The following is a 25,162-nucleotide window of genomic DNA, read 5'->3' on the forward strand; positions in this document are numbered from 1 at the left end:
ACTTTCAGGGGTGTAGTATGCATTTTTTGTGCCAAAAATATTTTGAGGAATTTCAGTGGTCTAGGATGCGACTTAATGCCCCTTTCAGGCTGCAAATCTGTTTGGGACATTCAGAGCTCTCTGACACTGTTTTTGGGCCACCAACATTTTCTGGACTTTAGGGGGTCTACGATGCCTGTAAACGCCTTTTTTGGGCCTCCAAAGTTTTCAACTTTTTTGCAGGCCTAAAATGCATTTTAAGGGCTTTTCGGGCTGCTAACATATTCTGAGCTTTCAGGGGTGTAGGATGCATTTTTCATGCCAAAAATATTTTGGAGAATTTCAGTGGTCTATGATGCGGCTTAATGCCCCTTTCAGGCTGCAAATGTTTTTGGGACATTCAGAGCTCTCTGACACCGATTTTGGCCCACCAACATTTTCTGGACTTTAGGGGGTCTAGGATGCCTGTAAACCCCTTTTTTGGGCCTCCAAAGTTTTCAACTATTTTGCAGGCCTAAAATGCATTTTAAGGGTTTTTTTGGGCTGCTAACATATTCTGAGCTTCAGGGGTGTAGGATGCATTTTTCATGCCAAAAATATTTTTGGGAATTTCAGTGACCTAGAATGCGGGTTAATGCCCCTTTGAGGTTGCAAATGTTTTAGGAACATTCAGAGCTCTCTGACACAGATTTTGGCCCACCAACATTTTCAGAACTTTCAGGGGTGTAGTATGCATTTTTTGTGCCAAAAATATTTTTGGGAATTTCAGTGGTCTAGGGTACTGGTTAATGCCCCTTTCAGGCTGCAAATGTTTTTGGGACATTCAGGGCTCTCTGACACCATTTTTGGGCCACCAACATTTTCTGGACTTTAGGGGGTGTAGGATGCCTGTAAACCCCTTTTTTCCACCTCCAAAGTTATCAACATTTTTGCAAGCCTAAGATGCACTTTAAGGCATTTTTGTGCTGCTAACATTTTCAGAACTTTCAGGGGTGTAGTATGCATTTTTTGTGCCAAAAATATTTTGGGGAATTTCAGTGGTCTAGGATGCAACTTAATGCCCCTTTCAGGCTGCAAATCTGTTTGGGACATGCAGAGCTCTCTGACACTGTTTTTGGGCCAGCAACATTTTCTGGACTTTAGGGGGTCTAGGATGTCTGTAAACCCCTTTTTTGGGCCTCCAAAGTTTTCAACATTTTTGCAGGCCTAAAATGCATTTTAAGGCCTTTTTTGGGCTGCTAACATATTCTGAGCCTTAGGGGTGACGGATGCATTTTTCATGCCAAAAATATTTTTGGGAATTTCAGTGGTCTAGGATACGGGTTAATGCCCCTTTGAGGCTGCAAATGTTTTTGGGACATTCAGAGCTCTCTGACACAGATTTTGGCCCACCAACATTTTCTGGACTTTAGGGGGTCTAGGATGCCTGTAAACCCCTTTTTTGGGCCTCCAAAGTTTTCAACTATTTTGCAGGCCTAAAATGCATTTTAAGGGTTTTTTTGGGCTGCTAACATATTCTGAGCTTCAGGGGTGTAGGATGCATTTTTCATGCCAAAAATATTTTTGGGAATTTCAGTGACCTAGAATGCGGGTTAATGCCCCTTTGAGGTTGCAAATGTTTTAGGAACATTCAGAGCTCTCTGACACAGATTTTGGCCCACCAACATTTTCAGAACTTTCAGGGGTGTAGTATGCATTTTTTGTGCCAAAAATATTTTTGGGAATTTCAGTGGTCTAGGGTACGGGTTAATGCCCCTTTCAGGCTGCAAATGTTTTTGGGACATTCAGGGCTCTCTGACACCATTTTTGGGCCACCAACATTTTCTGGACTTTAGGGGGTGTAGGATGCCTGTAAACCCCTTTTTTCCACCTCCAAAGTTATCAACATTTTTGCAAGCCTAAGATGCACTTTAAGGCATATTTGTGCTGCTAACATTTTCAGAACTTTCAGGGGTGTAGTATGCATATTTTGTGCCAAAAATATTTTGGGGAATTTCAGTGGTCTAGGATGCAACTTAATGCCCCTTTCAGGCTGCAAATCTGTTTGGGACATGCAGAGCTCTCTGACACTGTTTTTAGGCCAGCAACATTTTCTGGACTTTAGGGGGTCTAGGATGTCTGTAAACCCCTTTTTTGGGCCTCCAAAGTTTTCAACATTTTTGCAGGCCTAAAATGCATTTTAAGGCCTTTTTTGGGCTGCTAACATATTCTGAGCCTTAGGGGTGACGGATGCATTTTTCGTGCAAAAAATATTTTTGGGAATTTCAGTGGTCTAGGATGCGGCTTAATGCCCCTTTCAGGCTGCAAATGTTTTTGGGACATTCAGAGCTCTCTGACATCGATTTTGGCCCACCAACATTTTCTGGACTTTAGGGGGTCTAGGATGCCTGTAAACCCCTTTTTTCGGCCTCCAAAGGTTTCAACATTTTTGCAGGCCTAAAATGCATTTTAAGGCCTTTTTTGGGCTGCTAACATATTCTGAGCCTTAGGGGTGTAGGATGCATTTTTCGTGCAAAAAATATTTTTTGGGAATTTCAGTGGTTTAGGATGCGGGTTAATACCCCTTTCAGGCTGCAAATGTTTTTGGGAATTCAGGGCTCTCTGACACCATTTTTGAGCCACAATCATTTTCTGGACTTTAGGGGGTCTAGGATGCCTGTACCCTCTTTTTTGGGCCTCCAAAGTTTTCAACATTTTTGCAGACCTAAAATGCATTTTAAGGCCTTTTTTGGGCTGCTAACATATTCTGAGCTTCAGGGGTATAGGTTGCATTTTTCATGCCAAAAATATTTTGGGGAATTTCAGTGGTCTAGGATGCGGCTTCATGCCCCTTTCAGGCTGCAAATGTATTTGGGGCATTCAGAGCTCTCTGACACCGATTTTGGCCCACCAACATTTTCTGGACTTTAGGGGGTCTAGGATGCCTGTAAACCCCTTTTTTCGGCCTCCAGAATTTTCAACATTTTTGCAGGCGTAAAATGCATTTTATGGCCTTTTTTGGGCTGCTAACATATTCTGAGCCTTAACGGTGTAGGATGCATTTTTCGTGCAAAAAATATTTTTGGGAATTTCAGTGGTCTAGGATGCGGGTTAATGCCCCTTTCATGCTGCAAATGTTTTTGGGACATTCAGGGCTCTCTGACACCATTTCTGGGCCACCAACATTTTCTGGACTTTAGGGGGTGTAGGATGCCAGTAAACCCTTTTTTCCACCTCCAAAGTTATCAACATTTTTGCAAGCCTAAGATGCACTTTAAGGCATTTTTGTGTTGCTAACATTTTCAGAACTTTCAGGGGTGTAGTATGCATTTTTTGTGCCAAAAATATTTTGGGGAATTTCAGTGGTCTAGGATGCAACTTAATGCCCCTTTCAGGCTGCAAATCTGTTTGGGACATGCAGAGCTCTCTGACACTGTTTTTGGGCCACCAACATTTTCTGGACTTTAGGGGGTCTAGGATGTCTGTAAACCCCTTTTTTGGGCCTCCAAAGTTTTCAACATTTTTGCAGGCCTAAAATGCATTTTAAGGCCTTTTTTGGGCTGCTAACATATTCTGAGCCTTAGGGGTGACGGATGCATTTTTCGTGCAAAAAATATTTTTGGGAATTTCAGTGGTCTAGGATGCGGGTTAATGCCCCTTTCAGGCTGCAAATGTTTTTGGGACATTCAGGGCTCTCTGACACCATTTTTGGGCCACAATCATTTTCTGGAGTTTAGGGGGTCTAGGATGCCTGTAAACCCCTTTTTTGGTCCTTCAAAGTTTTCAACATTTTTGCAGGCCTAAAATGCATTTTAAGGCCTTTTTTGTGCTGCTAACATATTCTGAGCTTTCAGGGGTGTAGGATGCATTTTCCTTGCCAAAAATATTATTGGGAATTTCAGTGGTCTAGGATGCGGGTTAATGCCCCTTTCAGGCTGTAAATGTTTTTGGGACATTCAGGGCTCTCTGACACCATTTTAGGGCCACCAACATTTTCTTGACTTTAGGGGGTCTAGGATGCCTGTAAACCCCTTTTTTGGCCCTTCAAAGTTTTCAACATTTTTGCAGGCCTAAAATGCATTTTAAGGCCTTTTTAAGGCTGCTAACATATTCTGAGCTTCATGGGTGTAGGATGCATTTTTCGTGGCAAAAATATTTTTGGGAATTTCAGTGGTCTAGGATGCGGGTTAATGCCCCTTTGAGGCTGCAAATGTTTTTGGGACATTCAGAGCTCTCTGACACAGATTTTGGCCCACCAACATTTTCTGGACTTTAGGGGGTCTAGGATGCCTGTAAACCCCTTTTTTGGGCCTCCAAAGTTTTCAACTATTTTGAAGGCCTAAAATGCATTTTAAGGCCTTTTTTGGGCTGCTAACATATTCTGAGCTTTCAGGGGTGTAGGATGCATTTTTCGTGCCAAAGATATTTTTGGGAATTTCAGTGGTCTAGGATGCAGGTTAATGCCCGTTTCGCTCTGCAAATGTTTTTGGGACATTCAGGGCTCTCTGACACCATTTTTGGGCCACCAACATTTTCTGGACTTTAGGGGGTCTAGGATGCCTGTAAACCCCTTTTTTGGTCCTTCAAAGTTTTCAACGTTTTTGCAGGCCTAAAATGCATTTTAAGGCATTTTTGGGCTGCTAACATTTTGAGAACTTTCAGGGGTGAAGTATGCATTTTTTGTGCCAAAAATAGTTTTGGGAATTTCAGTGGTCTAGGATACGGGTTAATGCCCCTTTGAGGCTGCAAATGTTTTTGGGACATTCAGAGCTCTCTGACACAGATTTTGGCCCACCAACATTTTCTGGACTTTAGGGGGTCTAGGATGCCTGTAAACCCCTTTTTTGGGCCTCCAAAGTTTTCAACTATTTTGCAGGCCTAAAATGCATTTTAAGGGTTTTTTTGGGCTGCTAACATATTCTGAGCTTCAGGGGTGTAGGATGCATTTTTCATGCCAAAAATATTTTTGGGAATTTCAGTGACCTAGAATGCGGGTTAATGCCCCTTTGAGGTTGCAAATGTTTTAGGAACATTCAGAGCTCTCTGACACAGATTTTGGCCCACCAACATTTTCTGGACTTTAGGGGGTCTAGGATGCCTCTGAACCCCTTTTTTCCATCTCCAAAGTTTTCAACATTTTTGCAGGCCTAAAATGCATTTTAGGGCATTTTTGGGCAGCTAACATTTTCAGAACTTTCAGGGTGTAGTATGCATTTTTTGTGCCAAAAATATTTTTGGGAATTTCAGTGGTCTAGGGTACGGGTTAATGCCCCTTTCAGGCTGCAAATGTTTTTGGGACATTCAGGGCTCTCTGACACCATTTTTGGGCCACCAACATTTTCGGACTTTAGGGGGTCTAGGATGCCTGTAAACCCCTTTTTTGGGCCTCCAAAGGTTTCAACATTTTTGCAGGCCTAAAATGCATTTTAAGGCCTTTTTGGGCTGCTAACATATTCTGAGCTTTCAGGGGTGTAGGATGCATTTTATTTTTCATGCCAAAAATATTTTGGAGAATTTCAGTGGTCTAGGATGCGGCTTAATGCCCCTTTCAGGCTGCAAATGTTTTTGGGACATTCAGAGCTCTCTGACATCGATTTTGGCCCACCAACATTTTCTGGACTTTAGGGGGTCTAGGATGCCTGTAAACCCCTTTTTTCGGCCTCCAAAGGTTTCAACATTTTTGCAGGCCTAAAATGCATTTTAAGGCCTTTTTTGGGCTGCTAACATATGCTGAGCCTTAGGGGTGTAGGATGCATTTTTCGTGCAAAAAATATTTTTTGGGAATTTCAGTGGTCTAGGATGCGGGTTAATACCCCTTTCAGGCTGCAAATGTTTTTGGGAATTCAGGGCTCTCTGACACCATTTTTGAGCCACAATCATTTTCTGGACTTTAGGGGGTCTCGGATGCCTGTACCCTCTTTTTTGGGCCTCCAAAGTTTTCAACATTTTTGCAGACCTAAAATGCATTTTAAGGCCTTTTTTGGGCTGCTAACATATTCTGAGCTTCAGGGGTATAGGTTGCATTTTTCATGCCAAAAATATTTTGGGGAATTTCAGTGGTCTAGGATGCGGCTTAATGCCCCTTTCAGGCTGCAAATGTTTTTGGGACATTCAGAGCTCTCTGACATCGATTTTGGCCCACCAACATTTTCTGGACTTTAGGGGGTCTAGGATGCCTGTAAACCCCTTTTTTCGGCCTCCAAAGGTTTCAACATTTTTGCAGGCCTAAAATGCATTTTAAGGCCTTTTTAAGGCTGCTAACATATTCTGAGCTTCAGGGGTGTAGGATGCATTTTTCGTGCCAAAAATATTTTTGGGAATTTCAGTGGTCTCGGATGCGGGTTAATGCCCCTTTGAGGCTGCAAATGTTTTTGGGACATTCAGAGCTCTCTGACACAGATTTTGGCCCACCAACATTTTCTGGACTTTAGGGGGTCTAGGATGCCTGTAAACCCCTTTTTTGGGCCTCCAAAGTTTTCAACTATTTTGCAGGCCTAAAATGCATTTTAAGGCCTTTTTTGGGCTGCTAACATATTCTGAGCTTTCAGGGGTGTAGGATGCATTTTTCGTGCCAAAAATATTTTTGGGAATTTCAGTGGTCTAGGATGCGGGTTAATGCCCGTTTCGCTCTGCAAATGTTTTTGGGACATTCAGGGCTCTCTGACACCATTTTTGGGCCACCAACATTTTCTGGACTTTAGGGGGTCTAGGATGCCTGTAAACCTCTTTTTTGGTCCTTCAAAGTTTTCAACATTTTTGCAGGCCTAAAATGCATTTTAAGGCCTTTTTGGGCTGCTAACATATTCTGAGCTTTCAGGGGTGTAGGATGCATTTTATTTTTCATGCCAAAAATATTTTGGAGAATTTCAGTGGTCTAGGATGCGGCTTAATGCCCCTTTCAGGCTGCAAATGTTTTTGGGACATTCAGAGCTCTCTGATACCGATTTTGGCCCACCAACATTTTCTGGACTTTAGGGGGTCTAGGATGCCTGTAAACCCCTTTTTTGGGCCTCCAAAGGTTTCAACATTTTTGCAAGCGTAAAATGCATTTTAAGGCCTTTTTTGGGCTGCTAACATATTCTGAGCCTTAGGGGTGTAGGATGCATTTTTCGTGCAAAAAATATTTTTGGGAATTTCAGTGGTCTAGGATGCGGGTTAATGCCCCTTTCATGCTGCAAATGTTTTTGGGACATTCAGGGCTCTCTGACACCATTTCTGGGCCACCAACATTTTCTGGACTTTAGGGGGTATAGGATGCCAGTAAACCCTTTTTTCCACCTCCAAAGTTATCAACATTTTTGCAAGCCTAAGATGCACTTTAAGGCATTTTTGTGTTGCTAACATTTTCAGAACTTTCAGGGGTGTAGTATGCATTTTTTGTGCCAAAATATTTTGGAGAATTTCAGTGGTCTAGGATGCAACTTAATGCCCCTTTCAGGCTGCAAATCTGTTTGGGACATGCAGAGCTCTCTGACACTGTTTTTGGGCCACCAACATTTTCTGGACTTTAGGGGGTCTAGGATGTCTGTAAACCCCTTTTTTGGGCCTCCAAAGTTATCAACATTTTTGCAAGCCTAATATGCACTTTAAGGCATTTTTGTGCTCCTAAAATTTTCAGAACTTTCAGGGGTGTAGTATGCATTTTTTGTGCCAAAAATATTTTGGGGAATTTCAGTGGTCTAGGATGCGGGTTAATGCCCCTTTGAGGCTGGAAATATTTTTGGGACATTCAGGTTCTCTGACACCATTTTAGGGCCACCAACATTTTCTGGACTTTAGGGGGTCTAGGATGCCTGTAAACCCCTTTTTTGGCCCTTCAAAGTTTTCAACATTTTTGCAGGCCTAAAATGCATTTTAAGGCCTTTTTTGGGCTGCTAACATATTCTGAGCTTTCAAGGCTGTAGGATGCATTTTTCGTGCCAAAAATATTTTTTGGGAATTTCAGTGGTCTAGGATGCGGGTTAATGCCCCTTTCAGGCTGCAAATGTTTTTGAAACATTCAGGGCTCTCTGACACCATTTTTGGGCCACCAACATTTTCTGGAGTTTAGGGGGTCTAGGATGCCTGTAAACCCCTTTTTTGGCCCTTCAAAGTTTTCAACATTTTTGCAGGCCTAAAATGCATTTTAAGGCCTTTTTTGGGCTGCTAACATATTCTGAGCTTTCAGGGGTGTAGGATGCATTTTTCGTGCCAAAAATATTTTTTGGGAATTTCAGTGGTCTAGGATGCGGGTTAATGCCCCTTTCAGGCTGCAAATGTTTTTGAAACATTCAGGGCTCTCTGAAACCATTTTTGGGCCACCAACATTTTCTGGAGTTTAGGGGGTCTAGGATGCCTGTAAACCCCTTTTTTGGTCCTTCAAAGTTTTCAACATTTTTGCAGGCCTAAAATGCATTTTAAGGCATTTTTGGGCTGCTAACATTTTCAGAACTTTCAGGGGTGTAGTATGCATTTTTTGTGCCAAAAATATTTTTGGGAATTTCAGTGGTCTAGGATGCGGGTTAATGCCTGTTTCACTCTGCAATGTTTTTGGGACATTCGGGGCTCTCTGACACAATTTATGGGCCACCAACATCTTCTGGACTTTAGTTGGTCTAGGATGCCTGTATACCACTTTTTTGGTCTATCAACGTTTTCAACATTTTTGCAGGCCTAGAATGCATTTTAAGGCATTTTTGGGCTGCTAACATTTTCAGAACTTTCAGGGGTATAGTATGCATTTTTTGTGCCAAAAATATTTTTGGGAATTTCAGTGGTCTAGGATGCGGGTTAATGCCCCTTTCAGGCTGTAAATGTTTTTGGGACATTCAGGGCTCTCTGACACCATTTTAGGGCCACCAACATTTTCTGGACTTTAGGGGGTCTAGGATGCCTGTAAACCCCTTTTTTGGCCCTTCAAAGTTTTCAACATTTTTGCAGGCCTAAAATGCATTTTAAGGCCTTTTTTGGGCTGCTAACATATTCTGAGCTTTCAGGGGTGTAGGATGCATTTTTCGTGCCAAAAATATTTTTTGGGAATTTCAGTGGTCTAGGATGCGGGTTAATGCCCCTTTCAGGCTGCAAATGTTTTTGAAACATTCAGGGCTCTCTGACACCATTTTTGGGCCACCAACATTTTCTGGAGTTTAAGGGGTCTAGGATGCCTGTAAACCCCTTTTTTGGTCCTTCAAAGTTTTCAACATTTTTGCAGGCCTAAAATGCATTTTAATGCCTTTTGTGTGCTGCTAACATATTCTGAGCTTTCAGTGGTGTAGGATGCATTTTCCTTGCCAAAAATATTATTGGGAATTTCAGTGGTCTAGGATGCGGGTTAATGCCCCTTTCAGGCTGACAATATTGTTGGGACATTCAGAGCTCTCTGACACAGATTTTGGCCCACCAACATTTTCTGGACTTAGGGGGTCTAGGATGCCTCTAAACCCCTTTTTGCCACCTCCAACGTTTTCTCCATTTTTGCAGGCCTAAGATGCACTTTAAGGCATTTTTGGGCTGCTAACATTTTCAGAACTTTCAGGGGTGTGGTATGCATTTTTTGTGCCAAAAATATTTTTGGGAATTTCAGTGGTCTAGGATGCGGGTTAATGCCTGTTTCACTCTGCAATGTTTTTGGGACATTCAGGGCTCTCTGACACAATTTATGGGCCACCAACATCTTCTGGACTTTAGGGGGTCTAGGATGCCTGTAAACCACTTTTTTGGTCCTTCAACGTTTTCAACAATTTTGCAGGCCTAAAATGCATTTTAAGGCATTTTTGGGCTGCTAACATTTTCAGAACTTTCAGGGGTGTAGTATGCATTTTTTGTGCCAAAAATATTTTTGGGAATTTCAGTGGTCTAGGATGCGGGTTAATGCCCCTTTCAGGCTGTAAATGTTTTTGGGACATTCAGGGCTCTCTGACACCATTTTAGGGCCACCAACATTTTCGGACTTTAGGGGGTCTAGGATGCCTGTAAACCCCTTTTTTGGCCCTTCAAAGTTTTCAACATTTTTGCAGGCCTAAAATGCATTTTAAGGCCTTTTTTGGGCTGCTAACATATTCTGAGCTTTCAGGGGTGTAGGATGCATTTTTCGTGCCAAAAATATTTTTTGGGAATTTCAGTGGTCTAGGATGCGGGTTAATGCCCCTTTCAGGCTGCAAATGTTTTTGAAACATTCAGGGCTCTCTGACACCATTTTTGGGCCACCAACATTTTCTGGAGTTTAGGGGGTCTAGGATGCCTGTAAACCCCTTTTTTGGTCCTTCAAGGTTTTCAACATTTTTGCAGGCCTAAAATGCATTTTAAGGCCTTTTGTGTGCTGCTAACATATTCTGAGCTTTCAGGGGTGTAGGATGCATTTTCCTTGCCAAAAATATTATTGGGAATTTCAGTGGTCTAGGATGCGGGTTAATGCCTGTTTCACTCTGCAATGTTTTTGGGACATTCAGGGCTCTCTGACACAATTTATGGGCCACCAACATCTTCTGGACTTTAGGGGGTCTAGGATGCCTGTAAACCACTTTTTTGGTCCTTCAACGTTTTCAACATTTTTGCAGGCCTAAAATGCATTTTAAGGCATTTTTGGGCTGCTAACATTTTCAGAACTTTCAGGGGTGTAGTATGCATTTTTTGTGCCAAAAATATTTTTGGGAATTTCAGTGGTCTAGGATGCGGGTTAATGCCCCTTTCAGGCTGTAAATGTTTTTGGGACATTCAGGGCTCTCTGACACCATTTTAGGGCCACCAACATTTTCTTGACTTTAGGGGGTCTAGGATGTCTGTAAACCCCTTTTTTGGCCCTTCAAAGTTTTCAACATTTTTGCAGGCCTAAAATGCATTTTAAGGCCTTTTTAAGGCTGCTAACATATTCTGAGCTTCAGGGGTGTAGGATGCATTTTTCGTGCCAAAAATATTTTTGGGAATTTCAGTGGTCTAGGATGCGGGTTAATGCCCCTTTGAGGCTGCAAATGTTTTTGGGACATTCAGAGCTCTCTGACACAGATTTTGGCCCACCAACATTTTCTGGACTTTAGGGCGTCTAGGATGCCTGTAAACCCCTTTTTTGGGCCTCCAAAGTTTTCAACTATTTTGCAGGCCTAAAATGCATTTTAAGGCCTTTTTTGGGCTGCTAACATATTCTGAGCTTTCAGGGGCGTAGGATGCATTTTTCGTGCCAAAAATATTTTTGGGAATTTCAGTGGTCTAGGATGCGGGTTAATGCCTGTTTCACTCTGCAATGTTTTTGGGACATTCGGGGCTCTCTGACACAATTTATGGGCCACCAACATCTTCTGGACTTTAGGGGGTCTAGGATGCCTGTAAACCACTTTTTTGGTCCTTCAACGTTTTCAACATTTTTGCAGGCCTAAAATGCATTTTAAGGCATTTTTGGGCTGCTAACATTTTCAGAACTTTCAGGGGTGTAGTATGCATTTTTTGTGCCAAAAATATTTTTGGGAATTTCAGTGGTCTAGGATGCGGGTTAATGCCTGTTTCACTCTGCAATGTTTTTGGGACATTCGGGGCTCTCTGACACAATTTATGGGCCACCAACATCTTCTGGACTTTAGTTGGTCTAGGATGCCTGTATACCACTTTTTTGGTCTATCAACGTTTTCAACATTTTTGCAGGCCTAGAATGCATTTTAAGGCATTTTTGGGCTGCTAACATTTTCAGAACTTTCAGGGGTGTAGGATGCATTTTTCGTGCCAAAAATATTTTTTGGGAATTTCAGTGGTCTAGGATGCGGGTTAATGCCCCTTTCAGGCTGCAAATGTTTTTGAAACATTCAGGGCTCTCTGACACCATTTTTGGGCCACCAACATTTTCTGGAGTTTAGGGGGTCTAGGATGCCTGTAAACCCCTTTTTTGGTCCTTCAAAGTTTTCAACATTTTTGCAGGCCTAAGATGCATTTTAAGGCCTTTTGTGTGCTGCTAACATATTCTGAGCTTTCAGGGGTGTAGGATGCATTTTCCTTGCCAAAAATATTATTGGGAATTTCAGTGGTCTAGGATGCGGGTTAATGCCCCTTTCAGGCTGACAATGTTGTTGGGACATTCAGAGCTCTCTGACACAGATTCTGGCCCACCAACATTTTCTGGACTTAGGGGGTCTAGGATGCCTCTAAACCCCTTTTTGCCACCTCCAACGTTTTCTCCATTTTTGCAGGCCTAAGATGCACTTTAAGGCATTTTTGGGCTGCTAACATTTTCAGAACTTTCAGGGGTGTAGTATGCATTTTTTGTGCCAAAATTATTTTTGGGAATTTCAGTGGTCTAGGATGCGGGTTAATGCCTGTTTCACTCTTCAATGTTTTTGGGACATTCAGGGCTCTCTGACACAATTTATGGGCCACCAACATCTTCTGGACTTTAGGGGGTCTAGGATGCCTGTAAACCACTTTTTTGGTCCTTCAACGTTTTCAACATTTTTGCAGGCCTAACATGCATTTTAAGGCATTTTTGGGCTGCTAACATTTTCAGAACTTTCAGGGGTGTAGTATGCATTTTTTGTGCCAAAAATATTTTTGGGAATTTCAGTGGTCTAGGATGCGGGTTAATGCCCCTTTCAGGCTGTAAATGTTTTTGGGACATTCAGGGCTCTCTGACACCATTTTAGGGCCACCAACATTTTCTTGACTTTAGGGGGTCTAGGATGCCTGTAAACCCCTTTTTTGGCCCTTCAAAGTTTTCAACATTTTTGCAGGCCTAAAATGCATTTTAGGCCTTTTTTGGGCTGCTAACATATTCTGAGCTTTCAGGGGTGTAGGATGCATTTTTCGTGCCAAAAATATTTTTGGGAATTTCAGTGGTCTAGGATGCGGGTTAATGCCCGTTTCGCTCTGCAAATGTTTTTGGGACATTCAGGGCTCTCTGACACCATTTTTGGGCCACCAACATTTTCTGGACTTTAAGGGGGTCTAGGATGCCTGTAAACCCCTTTTTTGGTCCTTCAAAGTTTTCAACATTTTTGCAGGGCTAAAATGCATTTTAAGGCATTTTTGGGCTGCTAACATTTTGAGAACTTTCAGGGGTGAAGTATGCATTTTTTGTGCCAAAAATATTTTTGGGAATTTCAGTGGTCTAGGATACGGGTTAATGCCCCTTTGAGGCTGCAAATGTTTTTGGGACATTCAGAGCTCTCTGACACAGATTTTGGCACACCAACATTTTCTGGACTTTAGGGGGTCTAGGATGCCTGTAAACCCCTTTTTTGGGCCTCCAAAGTTTTCAACTATTTTGCAGGCCTAAAATGCATTTTAAGGGTTTTTTTGGGCTGCTAACATATTCTGAGCTTCAGGGGTGTAGGATGCATTTTTCATGCCAAAAATATTTTTGGGAATTTCAGTGACCTAGAATGCGGGTTAATGCCCCTTTGAGGTTGCAAATGTTTTTGGAACATTCAGAGCTCTCTGACACAGATTTTGGCCCACCAACATTTTCTGGACTTTAGGGGGTCTAGGATGCCTCTGAACCCCTTTTTTCCATCTCCAAAGTTTTCAACATTTTTGCAGGCCTAAAATGCATTTTAGGGCATTTTTGGGCAGCTAACATTTTCAGAACTTTCAGGGGTGTAGTATGCATTTTTTGTGCCAAAAATATTTTTGGGAATTTCAGTGGTCTAGGATACGGGTTAATGCCCCTTTCAGGCTGCAAATGTTTTTGGGACATTCAGGGCTCTCTGACACCATTTTTGGGCCACCAACATTTTCTGGACTTTAGGGGGTGTAGGATGCCTGTAAACCCCTTTTTTCCACCTCCAAAGTTATCAACATTTTTGCAAGCCTAAGATGCACTTTAAGGCATTTTTGTGCTGCTAACATTTTCAGAACTTTCAGGGGTGTAGTATGCATTTTTTGTGCCAAAAATATTTTGGGGAATTTCAGTGGTCTAGGATGCAACTTAATGCCCCTTTCAGGCTGCAAATCTGTTTGGGACATGCAGAGCTCTCTGACACTGTTTTTGGGCCAGCAACATTTTCTGGACTTTAGGGGGTCTAGGATGTCTGTAAACCCCTTTTTTGGGCCTCCAAAGTTTTCAACATTTTTGCAGGCCTAAAATGCATTTTAAGGCCTTTTTTGGGCTGCTAACATATTCTGAGCCTTAGGGGTGACGGATGCATTTTTCGTGCAAAAAATATTTTTGGGAATTTCAGTGGTCTAGGATGCGGCTTAATGCCCCTTTCAGGCTGCAAATGTTTTTGGGACATTCAGGGCTCTCTGACACCATTTTTGGGCCACCAACATTTTCTGGACTTTAGGGGGTCTAGGATGCCCGTAAACCCCTTTTTTGGGCCTCCAAAGGTTTCAACATTTTTGCAGGCCTAAAATGCATTTTAAGGCCTTTTTGGGCTGCTAACATATTCTGAGCCTTAGGGGTGACGGATGCATTTTTCGTGCAAAAAATATTTTTGGGAATTTCAGTGGTCTAGGATGCGGCTTAATGCCCCTTTCAGGCTGCAAATGTTTTTGGGACATTCAGAGCTCTCTGACATCGATTTTGGCCCACCAACATTTTCTGGACTTTAGGGGGTCTAGGATGCCTGTAAACACCTTTTTTCGGACTCCAAAGGTTTCAACATTTTTGCAGGCCTAAAATGCATTTTAAGGCCTTTTTTGGGCTGCTAACATATTCTGAGCTTCAGGGGTATAGGTTGCATTTTTCATGCCAAAAATATTTTGGGGAATTTCAGTGGTCTAGGATGCGGCTTAATGCCCCTTTCAGGCTGCAAATGTATTTGGGGCATTCAGAGCTCTCTGACACTGTTTTTGGGCCACCAACATTTTCTGGACTTTAGGGGGTCTAGGATGTCTGTAAACCCCTTTTTTGGGCCTCCAAAGTTTTCAACATTTTTGTAGGCCTAAAATGCATTTTAAGGCCTTTTTTGGGCTGCTAACATATTTTGAGCCTTAGGGGTGACGGATGCATTTTTCGTGCAAAAAATATTTTTGGGAATTTCAGTGGTCTAGGATGCGGGTTAATGCCCCTTTCAGGCTGACAATGTTGTTGGGACATTCAGAGCTCTCTGACACAGATTTTGGCCCACCAACATTTTCTGGACTTAGGGGGTCTAGGATGCCTTTAAACCCCTTTTTGCCACCTCCAACGTTTTCTCCATTTTTGCAGGCCTAAGATGCACTTTAAGGCATTTTTGGGCTGCTAACATTTTCAGAACTTTCAGGGGTGTAGTATGCATTTTTTGTGCCAAAAATATTTTTGGGAATTTCAGTGGTCTAGGATGCGGGTTAATGCCTGTTTCACTCTGCAATGTTTTTGGGACATTCAGGGCTCTCTGACACAATTTATGGGCCACCAACATCTTCTGGACTTTAGGGGGTCTAGGATGCCTGTAAACCACTTTTTTGGTCATTCAACGTTTTCAACATTTTTGCAGGCCTAAAATGCATTTTAAGGCCTTTTTTGGGCTGCTAACATATTCTGAGCCTTAGGGGTGACGGATGCATTTTTCGTGCAAAAAATATTTTTGGGAATTTCAGTGGTCTAGGATGCGGCTTAATGCCCCTTTCAGGCTGCAAATGTTTTTGGGACATTCAGAGCTCTCTGACATCGATTTTGGCCCACCAACATTTTCTGGACTTTAGGGGGTCTAGGATGCCTGTAAACCCCTTTTTTCGGCCTCCAAAGGTTTCAACATTTTTGCAGGCCTAAAATGCATTTTAAGGCCTTTTTTGGGCTGCTAACATATTCTGAGCCTTAGGGGTGTAGGATGCATTTTTCGTGCAAAAAATATTTTTTGGGAATTTCAGTGGTTTAGGATGCGGGTTAATACCCCTTTCAGGCTGCAAATGTTTTTGGGAATTCAGGGCTCTCTGACACCATTTTTGAGCCACAATCATTTTCTGGACTTTAGGGGGTCTAGGATGCCTGTACCCTCTTTTTTGGGCCTCCAAAGTTTTCAACATTTTTGCAGACCTAAAATGCATTTTAAGGCCTTTTTTGGGCTGCTAACATATTCTGAGCTTTCAGGGGTGTAGGATGCATTTTTCATGCCAAAAATATTTTGGAGAATTTCAGTGGTCTAGGATGCGGCTTAATGCCCCTTTCAGGCTGCAAATGTTTTTGGGACATTCAGGGCTCTCTGACACCATTTTTGGGCCACCAACATTTTCTGGACGTTAGGGGGTCTAGGATGCCTGTAAACCCCTTTTTTGGGCCTCCAAAGTTTTCAACATTTTTACAGGCCTAAAATGCATTTTAAGGCCTTTTTTGGGCTGCTAACATATTCTGAGCTTTCAGGGGTGTAGGATGCATTTTTCATGCCAAAAATATTTTGGAGAATTTCAGTGGTCTAGGATGCGGCTTAATGCCCCTTTCAGGCTGCAAATGTTTTTGGGACATTCAGAGCTCTCTGACACCGATTTTGGCCCACCAACATTTTCTGGACTTTAGGGGGTCTAGGATGCCTGTAAACCTCTTTTTTCGGCCTCCAAAGGTTTCAACATTTTTGCAGGCCTAAAATGCATTTTAAGGCCTTTTTTGGGCTGCTAACATATTCTGAGCTTCAGGGGTATAGGTTGCATTTTTCATGCCAAAAATATTTTGGGGAATTTCAGTGGTCTAGGATGCGGCTTAATGCCCCTTTCAGGCTGCAAATGTAATTGGGGCATTCAGAGCTCTCTGACACCGATTTTGGCCCACCAACATTTTCTGGACTTTAGGGGGTCTAGGATGCCTGTAAACCCCTTTTTTGGGCCTCCAAAGTTTTCAACATTTTTGCATGCCTAAAATGCATTTTAAGGCCTTTTTTGGGCTGCTAACATATTCTGAGCCTTAGTGGTGACGGATGCATTTTTCGTGCAAAAAATATTTTTGGGAATTTCAGTGGTCTAGGATGCGGGTTAATGCCCCTTTCATGCTGCAAATGTTTTTGGGACATTCAGGGCTCTCTGACACCATTTTTGGGCCACCAACATTTTCTGGACTTTAGGGGGTGTAGGATGCCTGTAAACCCCTTTTTTGGGCCTCCAAAGTTTTCAACATTTTTGCAGGCCTAAGATGCATTTTAAGGCCTTTTTTGGGCTGCTAACATATTCTGAGCCTTAGGGGTGTAGGATGCATTTTTCGTGCAAAAAATATTTTTGGGAATTTCAGTGGTCTAGGATGCGGGTTAATACCCCTTTCAGGCTGCAAATGTTTTTGGGAATTCAGGGCTCTCTGACACCATTTTTGAGCCACAATCATTTTCTGGACTTTAGGGGGTCTAGGATGCCTGTACCCTCTTTTTTGGGCCTCCAAAGTTTTCAACATTTTTGCAGACCTAAAATGCATTTTAAGGCCTTTTTTGGGCTGCTAACATATTCTGAGCTTCAGGGGTATAGGTTGCATTTTTCATGCCAAAAATATTTTGGGGAATTTCAGTGGTCTAGGATGCGGCTTAATGCCCCTTTCAGGCTGCAAATGTATTTGGGGCATTCAGAGCTCTCTGACACCGATTTTGGCCCACCAACATTTTCTGGACTTTAGGGGGTCTAGGATGCCTGTAAACCCCTTTTTTGGGCCTCCAAAGTTTTCAACATTTTTGCATGCCTAAAATGCATTTTAAGGCCTTTTTTGGGCTGCTAACATATTCTGAGCTTCAGGGGTATAGGTTGCATTTTTCATGTCAAAAATATTTTGGGGAATTTCAGTGGTCTAGGATGCGGCTTCATGCCCCTTTCAGGCTGCAAATGTATTTGGGGCATTCAGAGCTCTCTGACACCGATTTTGGCCCACCAACATTTTCTGGACTTTAGGGGGTCTAGGATGCCTGTAAACCCCTTTTTTCGGCCTCCAGAATTTTCAACATTTTTGCAGGCGTAAAATGCATTTTAAGGCCTTTTTTGGGCTGCTAACATATTCTGAGCCTTAACGGTGTAGGATGCATTTTTCGTGCAAAAAATATTTTTGGGAATTTCAGTGGTCTAGGATGCGGGTTAATGCCCCTTTCATGCTGCAAATGTTTTTGGGACATTCAGGGCTCTCTGACACCATTTCTGGGCCACCAACATTTTCTGGACTTTAGGGGGTGTAGGATGCCAGTAAACCCTTTTTTCCACCTCCAAAGTTATCAACATTTTTGCAAGCCTAAGATGCACTTTAAGGCATTTTTGTGTTGCTAACATTTTCAGAACTTTCAGGGGTGTAGTATGCATTTTTAGTGCCAAAAATATTTTGGGGAATTTCAGTGGTCTAGGATGCAACTTAATGCCCCTTTCAGGCTGCAAATCTGTTTGGGACATGCAGAGCTCTCTGACACTGTTTTTGGGCCACCAACATTTTCTGGACTTTAGGGGGTCTAGGATGTCTGTAAACCCCTTTTTTGGGCCTCCAAAGTTTTCAACATTTTTGCAGGCCTAAAATGCATTTTAAGGCCTTTTTTGGGCTGCTAACATATTCTGAGCCTTAGGGGTGACGGATGCATTTTTCGTGCAAAAAATATTTTTGGGAATTTCAGTGGTCTAGGATGCGGGTTAATGCCCCTTTCAGGCTGCAAATGTTTTTGGGACATTCAGGGCTCTCTGACACCATTTTTGGGCCACAATCATTTTCTGGAGTTTAGGGGGTCTAGGATGCCTGTAAACCCCTTTTTTGGTCCTTCAAAGTTTTCAACATTTTTGCAGGCCTAAAATGCATTTTAAGGCCTTTTTTGTGCTGCTAACATATTCTGAGCTTTCAGGGGTGTAGGATGCATTTTCCTTGCCAAAAATATTATTGGGAATTTCAGTGGTCTAGGATGCGGGTTAATGCCCCTTTCAGGCTGTAAATGTTTTTGGGACATTCAGGGCTCTCTGACACCATTTTAGGGCCACCAACATTTTCTTGACTTTAGGGGGTCTAGGATGCCTGTAAACCCCTTTTTTGGCCCTTCAAAGTTTTCAACATTTTTGCAGGCCTAAAATGCATTTTAAGGCCTTTTTAAGGCTGCTAACATATTCTGAGCTTCATGGGTGTAGGATGCATTTTTCGTGGCAAAAATATTTTTGGGAATTTCAGTGGTCTAGGATGCGGGTTAATGCCCCTTTGAGGCTGCAAATGTTTTTGGGACATTCAGAGCTCTCTGACACAGATTTTGGCCCACCAACATTTTCTGGACTTTAGGGGGTCTAGGATGCCTGTAAACCCCTTTTTTGGGCCTCCAAAGTTTTCAACTATTTTGAAGGCCTAAAATGCATTTTAAGGCCTTTTTTGGGCTGCTAACATATTCTGAGCTTTCAGGGGTGTAGGATGCATTTTTCGTGCCAAAGATATTTTTGGGAATTTCAGTGGTCTAGGATGCGGGTTAATGCCCGTTTCGCTCTGCAAATGTTTTTGGGACATTCAGGGCTCTCTGACACCATTTTTGGGCCACCAACATTTTCTGGACTTTAGGGGGTCTAGGATGCCTGTAAACCCCTTTTTTGGTCCTTCAAAGTTTTCAACGTTTTTGCAGGCCTAAAATGCATTTTAAGGCATTTTTGGGCTGCTAACATTTTGAGAACTTTCAGGGGTGAAGTATGCATTTTTTGTGCCAAAAATAGTTTTGGGAATTTCAGTGGTCTAGGATACGGGTTAATGCCCCTTTGAGGCTGCAAATGTTTTTGGGACATTCAGAGCTCTCTGACACAGATTTTGGCCCACCAACATTTTCTGGACTTTAGGGGGTCTAGGATGCCTGTAAACCCCTTTTTTGGGCCTCCAAAGTTTTCAACTATTTTGCAGGCCTAAAATGCATTTTAAGGGTTTTTTTGGGCTGCTAACATATTCTGAGCTTCAGGGGTGTAGGATGCATTTTTCATGCCAAAAATATTTTTGGGAATTTCAGTGACCTAGAATGCGGGTTAATGCCCCTTTGAGGTTGCAAATGTTTTAGGAACATTCAGAGCTCTCTGACACAGATTTTGGCCCACCAACATTTTCTGGACTTTAGGGGGTCTAGGATGCCTCTGAACCCCTTTTTTCCATCTCCAAAGTTTTCAACATTTTTGCAGGCCTAAAATGCATTTTAGGGCATTTTTGGGCAGCTAACATTTTCAGAACTTTCAGGGTGTAGTATGCATTTTTTGTGCCAAAAATATTTTTGGGAATTTCAGTGGTCTAGGGTACGGGTTAATGCCCCTTTCAGGCTGCAAATGTTTTTGGGACATTCAGGGCTCTCTGACACCATTTTTGGGCCACCAACATTTTCGGACTTTAGGGGGTCTAGGATGCCTGTAAACCCCTTTTTGGGCCTCCAAAGGTTTCAACATTTTTGCAGGCCTAAAATGCATTTTAAGGCCTTTTTGGGCTGCTAACATATTCTGAGCTTTCAGGGGTGTAGGATGCATTTTATTTTTCATGCCAAAAATATTTTGGAGAATTTCAGTGGTCTAGGATGCGGCTTAATGCCCCTTTCAGGCTGCAAATGTTTTTGGGACATTCAGAGCTCTCTGACATCGATTTTGGCCCACCAACATTTTCTGGACTTTAGGGGGTCTAGGATGCCTGTAAACCCCTTTTTTCGGCCTCCAAAGGTTTCAACATTTTTGCAGGCCTAAAATGCATTTTAAGGCCTTTTTTGGGCTGCTAACATATTCTGAGCCTTAGGGGTGATGGATGCATTTTTCGTGCAAAAAATATTTTTGGGAATTTCAGTGGTCTAGGATGCGGGTTAATGTCCCTTTCATGCTGCAAATGTTTTTGGGACATTCAGGGCTCTCTGACACCATTTTTGGGCCACCAACATTTTCTGGACGTTAGGGGGTCTAGGATGCCTGTAAACCCCTTTTTTGGGCCTCCAAAGTTTTCAACATTTTTACAGGCCTAAAATGCATTTTAAGGCCTTTTTTGGGCTGCTAACATATTCTGAGCTTTCAGGGGTGTAGGATGCATTTTTCATGCCAAAAATATTTTGGAGAATTTCAGTGGTCTAGGATGCGGCTTAATGCCCCTTTCAGGCTGCAAATGTTTTTGGGACATTCAGAGCTCTCTGACACCGATTTTGGCCCACCAACATTTTCTGGACTTTAGGGGGTCTAGGATGCCTGTAAACCTCTTTTTTCGGCCTCCAAAGGTTTCAACATTTTTGCAGGCCTAAAATGCATTTTAAGGCCTTTTTTGGGCTGCTAACATATTCTGAGCTTCAGGGGTATAGGTTGCATTTTTCATGCCAAAAATATTTTGGGGAATTTCAGTGGTCTAGGATGCGGCTTAATGCCCCTTTCAGGCTGCAAATGTATTTGGGGCATTCAGAGCTCTCTGACACCGATTTTGGCCCACCAACATTTTCTGGACTTTAGGGGGTCTAGGATGCCTGTAAACCCCTTTTTTGGGCCTCCAAAGTTTTCAACATTTTTGCATGCCTAAAATGCATTTTAAGGCCTTTTTTGGGCTGCTAACATATTCTGAGCCTTAGTGGTGACGGATGCATTTTTCGTGCAAAAAATATTTTTGGGAATTTCAGTGGTCTAGGATGCGGGTTAATGCCCCTTTCATGCTGCAAATGTTTTTGGGCCATTCAGGGCTCTCTGACACCATTTTTGGGCCACCAACATTTTCTGGACTTTAGGGGGTGTAGGATGCCTGTAAACCCCTTTTTTGGGCCTCCAAAGTTTTCAACATTTTTGCAGGCCTAAGATGCATTTTAAGGCCTTTTTTGGGCTGCTAACATATTCTGAGCCTTAGGGGTGTAGGATGCATTTTTCGTGCAAAAAATATTTTTGGGAATTTCAGTGGTCTAGGATGCGGGTTAATACCCCTTTCAGGCTGCAAATGTTTTTGGGAATTCAGGGCTCTCTGACACCATTTTTGAGCCACAATCATTTTCTGGACTTTAGGGGGTCTAGGATGCCTGTACCCTCTTTTTTGGGCCTCCAAAGTTTTCAACATTTTTGCAGACCTAAAATGCATTTTAAGGCCTTTTTTGGGCTGCTAACATATTCTGAGCTTCAGGGGTATAGGTTGCATTTTTCATGCCAAAAATATTTTGGGGAATTTCAGTGGTCTAGGATGCGGCTTAATGCCCCTTTCAGGCTGCAAATGTATTTGGGGCATTCAGAGCTCTCTGACACCGATTTTGGCCCACCAACATTTTCTGGACTTTAGGGGGTCTAGGATGCCTGTAAACCCCTTTTTTGGGCCTCCAAAGTTTTCAACATTTTTGCATGCCTAAAATGCATTTTAAGGCCTTTTTTGGGCTGCTAACATATTCTGAGCCTTAACGGTGTAGGATGCATTTTTCGTGCAAAAAATATTTTTGGGAATTTCAGTGGTCTAGGATGCGGGTTAATGCCCCTTTCATGCTGCAAATGTTTTTGGGACATTCAGGGCTCTCTGACACCATTTCTGGGCCACCAACATTTTCTGGACTTTAGGGGGTGTAGGATGCCAGTAAACCCTTTTTTCCACCTCCAAAGTTATCAACATTTTTGCAAGCCTAAGATGCACTTTAAGGCATTTTTGTGTTGCTAACATTTTCAGAACTTTCAGGGGTGTAGTATGCATTTTTTGTGCCAAAAATATTTTGGGGAATTTCAGTGGTCTAGGATGCAACTTAATGCCCCTTTCAGGCTGCAAATCTGTTTGGGACATGCAGAGCTCTCTGACACTGTTTTTGGGCCACCAACATTTTCTGGACTTTAGGGGGTCTAGGATGTCTGTAAACCCCTTTTTTGGGCCTCCAAAGTTTTCAACATTTTTGCAGGCCTAAAATGCATTTTAAGGCCTTTTTTGGGCTGCTAACATATTCTGAGCCTTAGGGGTGACGGATGCATTTTTCGTGCAAAAAATATTTTTGGGAATTTCAGTGGTCTAGGATGCGGGTTAATGCCCCTTTCAGGCTGCAAATGTTTTTGGGACATTCAGGGCTCTCTGACACCATTTTTGGGCCACAATCATTTTCTGGAGTTTAGGGGGTCTAGGATGCCTGTAAACCCCTTTTTTGGTCCTTCAAAGTTTTCAACATTTTTGCAGGCCTAAAATGCATTTTAAGGCCTTTTTAAGGCTGCTAACATATTCTGAGCTTCATGGGTGTAGGATGCATTTTTCGTGGCAAAAATATTTTTGGGAATTTCAGTGGTCTAGGATGCGGGTTAATGCCCCTTTGAGGCTGCAAATGTTTTTGGGACATTCAGAGCTCTCTGACACAGATTTTGGCCCACCAACATTTTCTGGACTTTAGGGGGTCTAGGATGCCTGTAAACCCCTTTTTTGGGCCTCCAAAGTTTTCAACTATTTTGAAGGCCTAAAATGCATTTTAAGGCCTTTTTTGGGCTGCTAACATATTCTGAGCTTTCAGGGGTGTAGGATGCATTTTTCGTGCCAAAGATATTTTGGGGAATTTCAGTGGTCTAGGATGCGGGTTAATGCCCGTTTCGCTCTGCAAATGTTTTTGGGACATTCAGGGCTCTCTGACACCATTTTTGGGCCACCAACATTTTCTGGACTTTAGGGGGTCTAGGATGCCTGTAAACCCCTTTTTTGGTCCTTCAAAGTTTTCAACGTTTTTGCAGGCCTAAAATGCATTTTAAGGCATTTTTGGGCTGCTAACATTTTGAGAACTTTCAGGGGTGAAGTATGCATTTTTTGTGCCAAAAATAGTTTTGGGAATTTCAGTGGTCTAGGATACGGGTTAATGCCCCTTTGAGGCTGCAAATGTTTTTGGGACATTCAGAGCTCTCTGACACAGATTTTGGCCCACCAACATTTTCTGGACTTTAGGGGGTCTAGGATGCCTGTAAACCCCTTTTTTGGGCCTCCAAAGTTTTCAACTATTTTGCAGGCCTAAAATGCATTTTAAGGGTTTTTTTGGGCTGCTAACATATTCTGAGCTTCAGGGGTGTAGGATGCATTTTTCATGCCAAAAATATTTTTGGGAATTTCAGTGACCTAGAATGCGGGTTAATGCCCCTTTGAGGTTGCAAATGTTTTAGGAACATTCAGAGCTCTCTGACACAGATTTTGACCCACCAACATTTTCTGGACTTTAGGGGGTCTAGGATGCCTCTGAACCCCTTTTTTCCATCTCCAAAGTTTTCAACATTTTTGCAGGCCTAAAATGCATTTTAGGGCATTTTTGGGCAGCTAACATTTTCAGAACTTTCAGGGTGTAGTATGCATTTTTTGTGCCAAAAATATTTTTGGGAATTTCAGTGGTCTAGGGTACGGGTTAATGCCCCTTTCAGGCTGCAAATGTTTTTGGGACATTCAGGGCTCTCTGACACCATTTTTGGGCCACCAACATTTTCGGACTTTAGGGGGTCTAGGATGCCTGTAAACCCCTTTTTTGGGCCTCCAAAGGTTTCAACATTTTTGCAGGCCTAAAATGCATTTTAAGGCCTTTTTGGGCTGCTAACATATTCTGAGCTTTCAGGGGTGTAGGATGCATTTTATTTTTCATGCCAAAAATATTTTGGAGAATTTCAGTGGTCTAGGATGCGGCTTAATGCCCCTTTCAGGCTGCAAATGTTTTTGGGACATTCAGAGCTCTCTGACATCGATTTTGGCCCACCAACATTTTCTGGACTTTAGGGGGTCTAGGATGCCTGTAAACCCCTTTTTTCGGCCTCCAAAGGTTTCAACATTTTTGCAGGCCTAAAATGCATTTTAAGGCCTTTTTTGGGCTGCTAACATATTCTGAGCCTTAGGGGTGATGGATGCATTTTTCGTGCAAAAAATATTTTTGGGAATTTCAGTGGTCTAGGATGCGGGTTAATGTCCCTTTCATGCTGCAAATGTTTTTGGGACATTCAGGGCTCTCTGACACCATTTTTGGGCCACCAACATTTTCTGGACGTTAGGGGGTCTAGGATGCCTGTAAACCCCTTTTTTGGGCCTCCAAAGTTTTCAACATTTTTACAGGCCTAAAATGCATTTTAAGGCCTTTTTTGGGCTGCTAACATATTCTGAGCTTTCAGGGGTGTAGGATGCATTTTTCATGCCAAAAATATTTTGGAGAATTTCAGTGGTCTAGGATGCGGCTTAATGCCCCTTTCAGGCTGCAAATGTTTTTGGGACATTCAGAGCTCTCTGACACCGATTTTGGCCCACCAACATTTTCTGGACTTTAGGGGGTCTAGGATGCCTGTAAACCTCTTTTTTCGGCCTCCAAAGGTTTCAACATTTTTGCAGGCCTAAAATGCATTTTAAGGCCTTTTTTGGGCTGCTAACATATTCTGAGCTTCAGGGGTATAGGTTGCATTTTTCATGCCAAAAATATTTTGGGGAATTTCAGTGGTCTAGGATGCGGCTTAATGCCCCTTTCAGGCTGCA

Source organism: Ambystoma mexicanum, chromosome 7p (assembly GCF_040938575.1).
Source record: "Ambystoma mexicanum isolate Mex_15411 chromosome 7p, UKY_AmexF1_1, whole genome shotgun sequence".
Taxonomy (NCBI): domain Eukaryota; kingdom Metazoa; phylum Chordata; class Amphibia; order Caudata; family Ambystomatidae; genus Ambystoma; species Ambystoma mexicanum.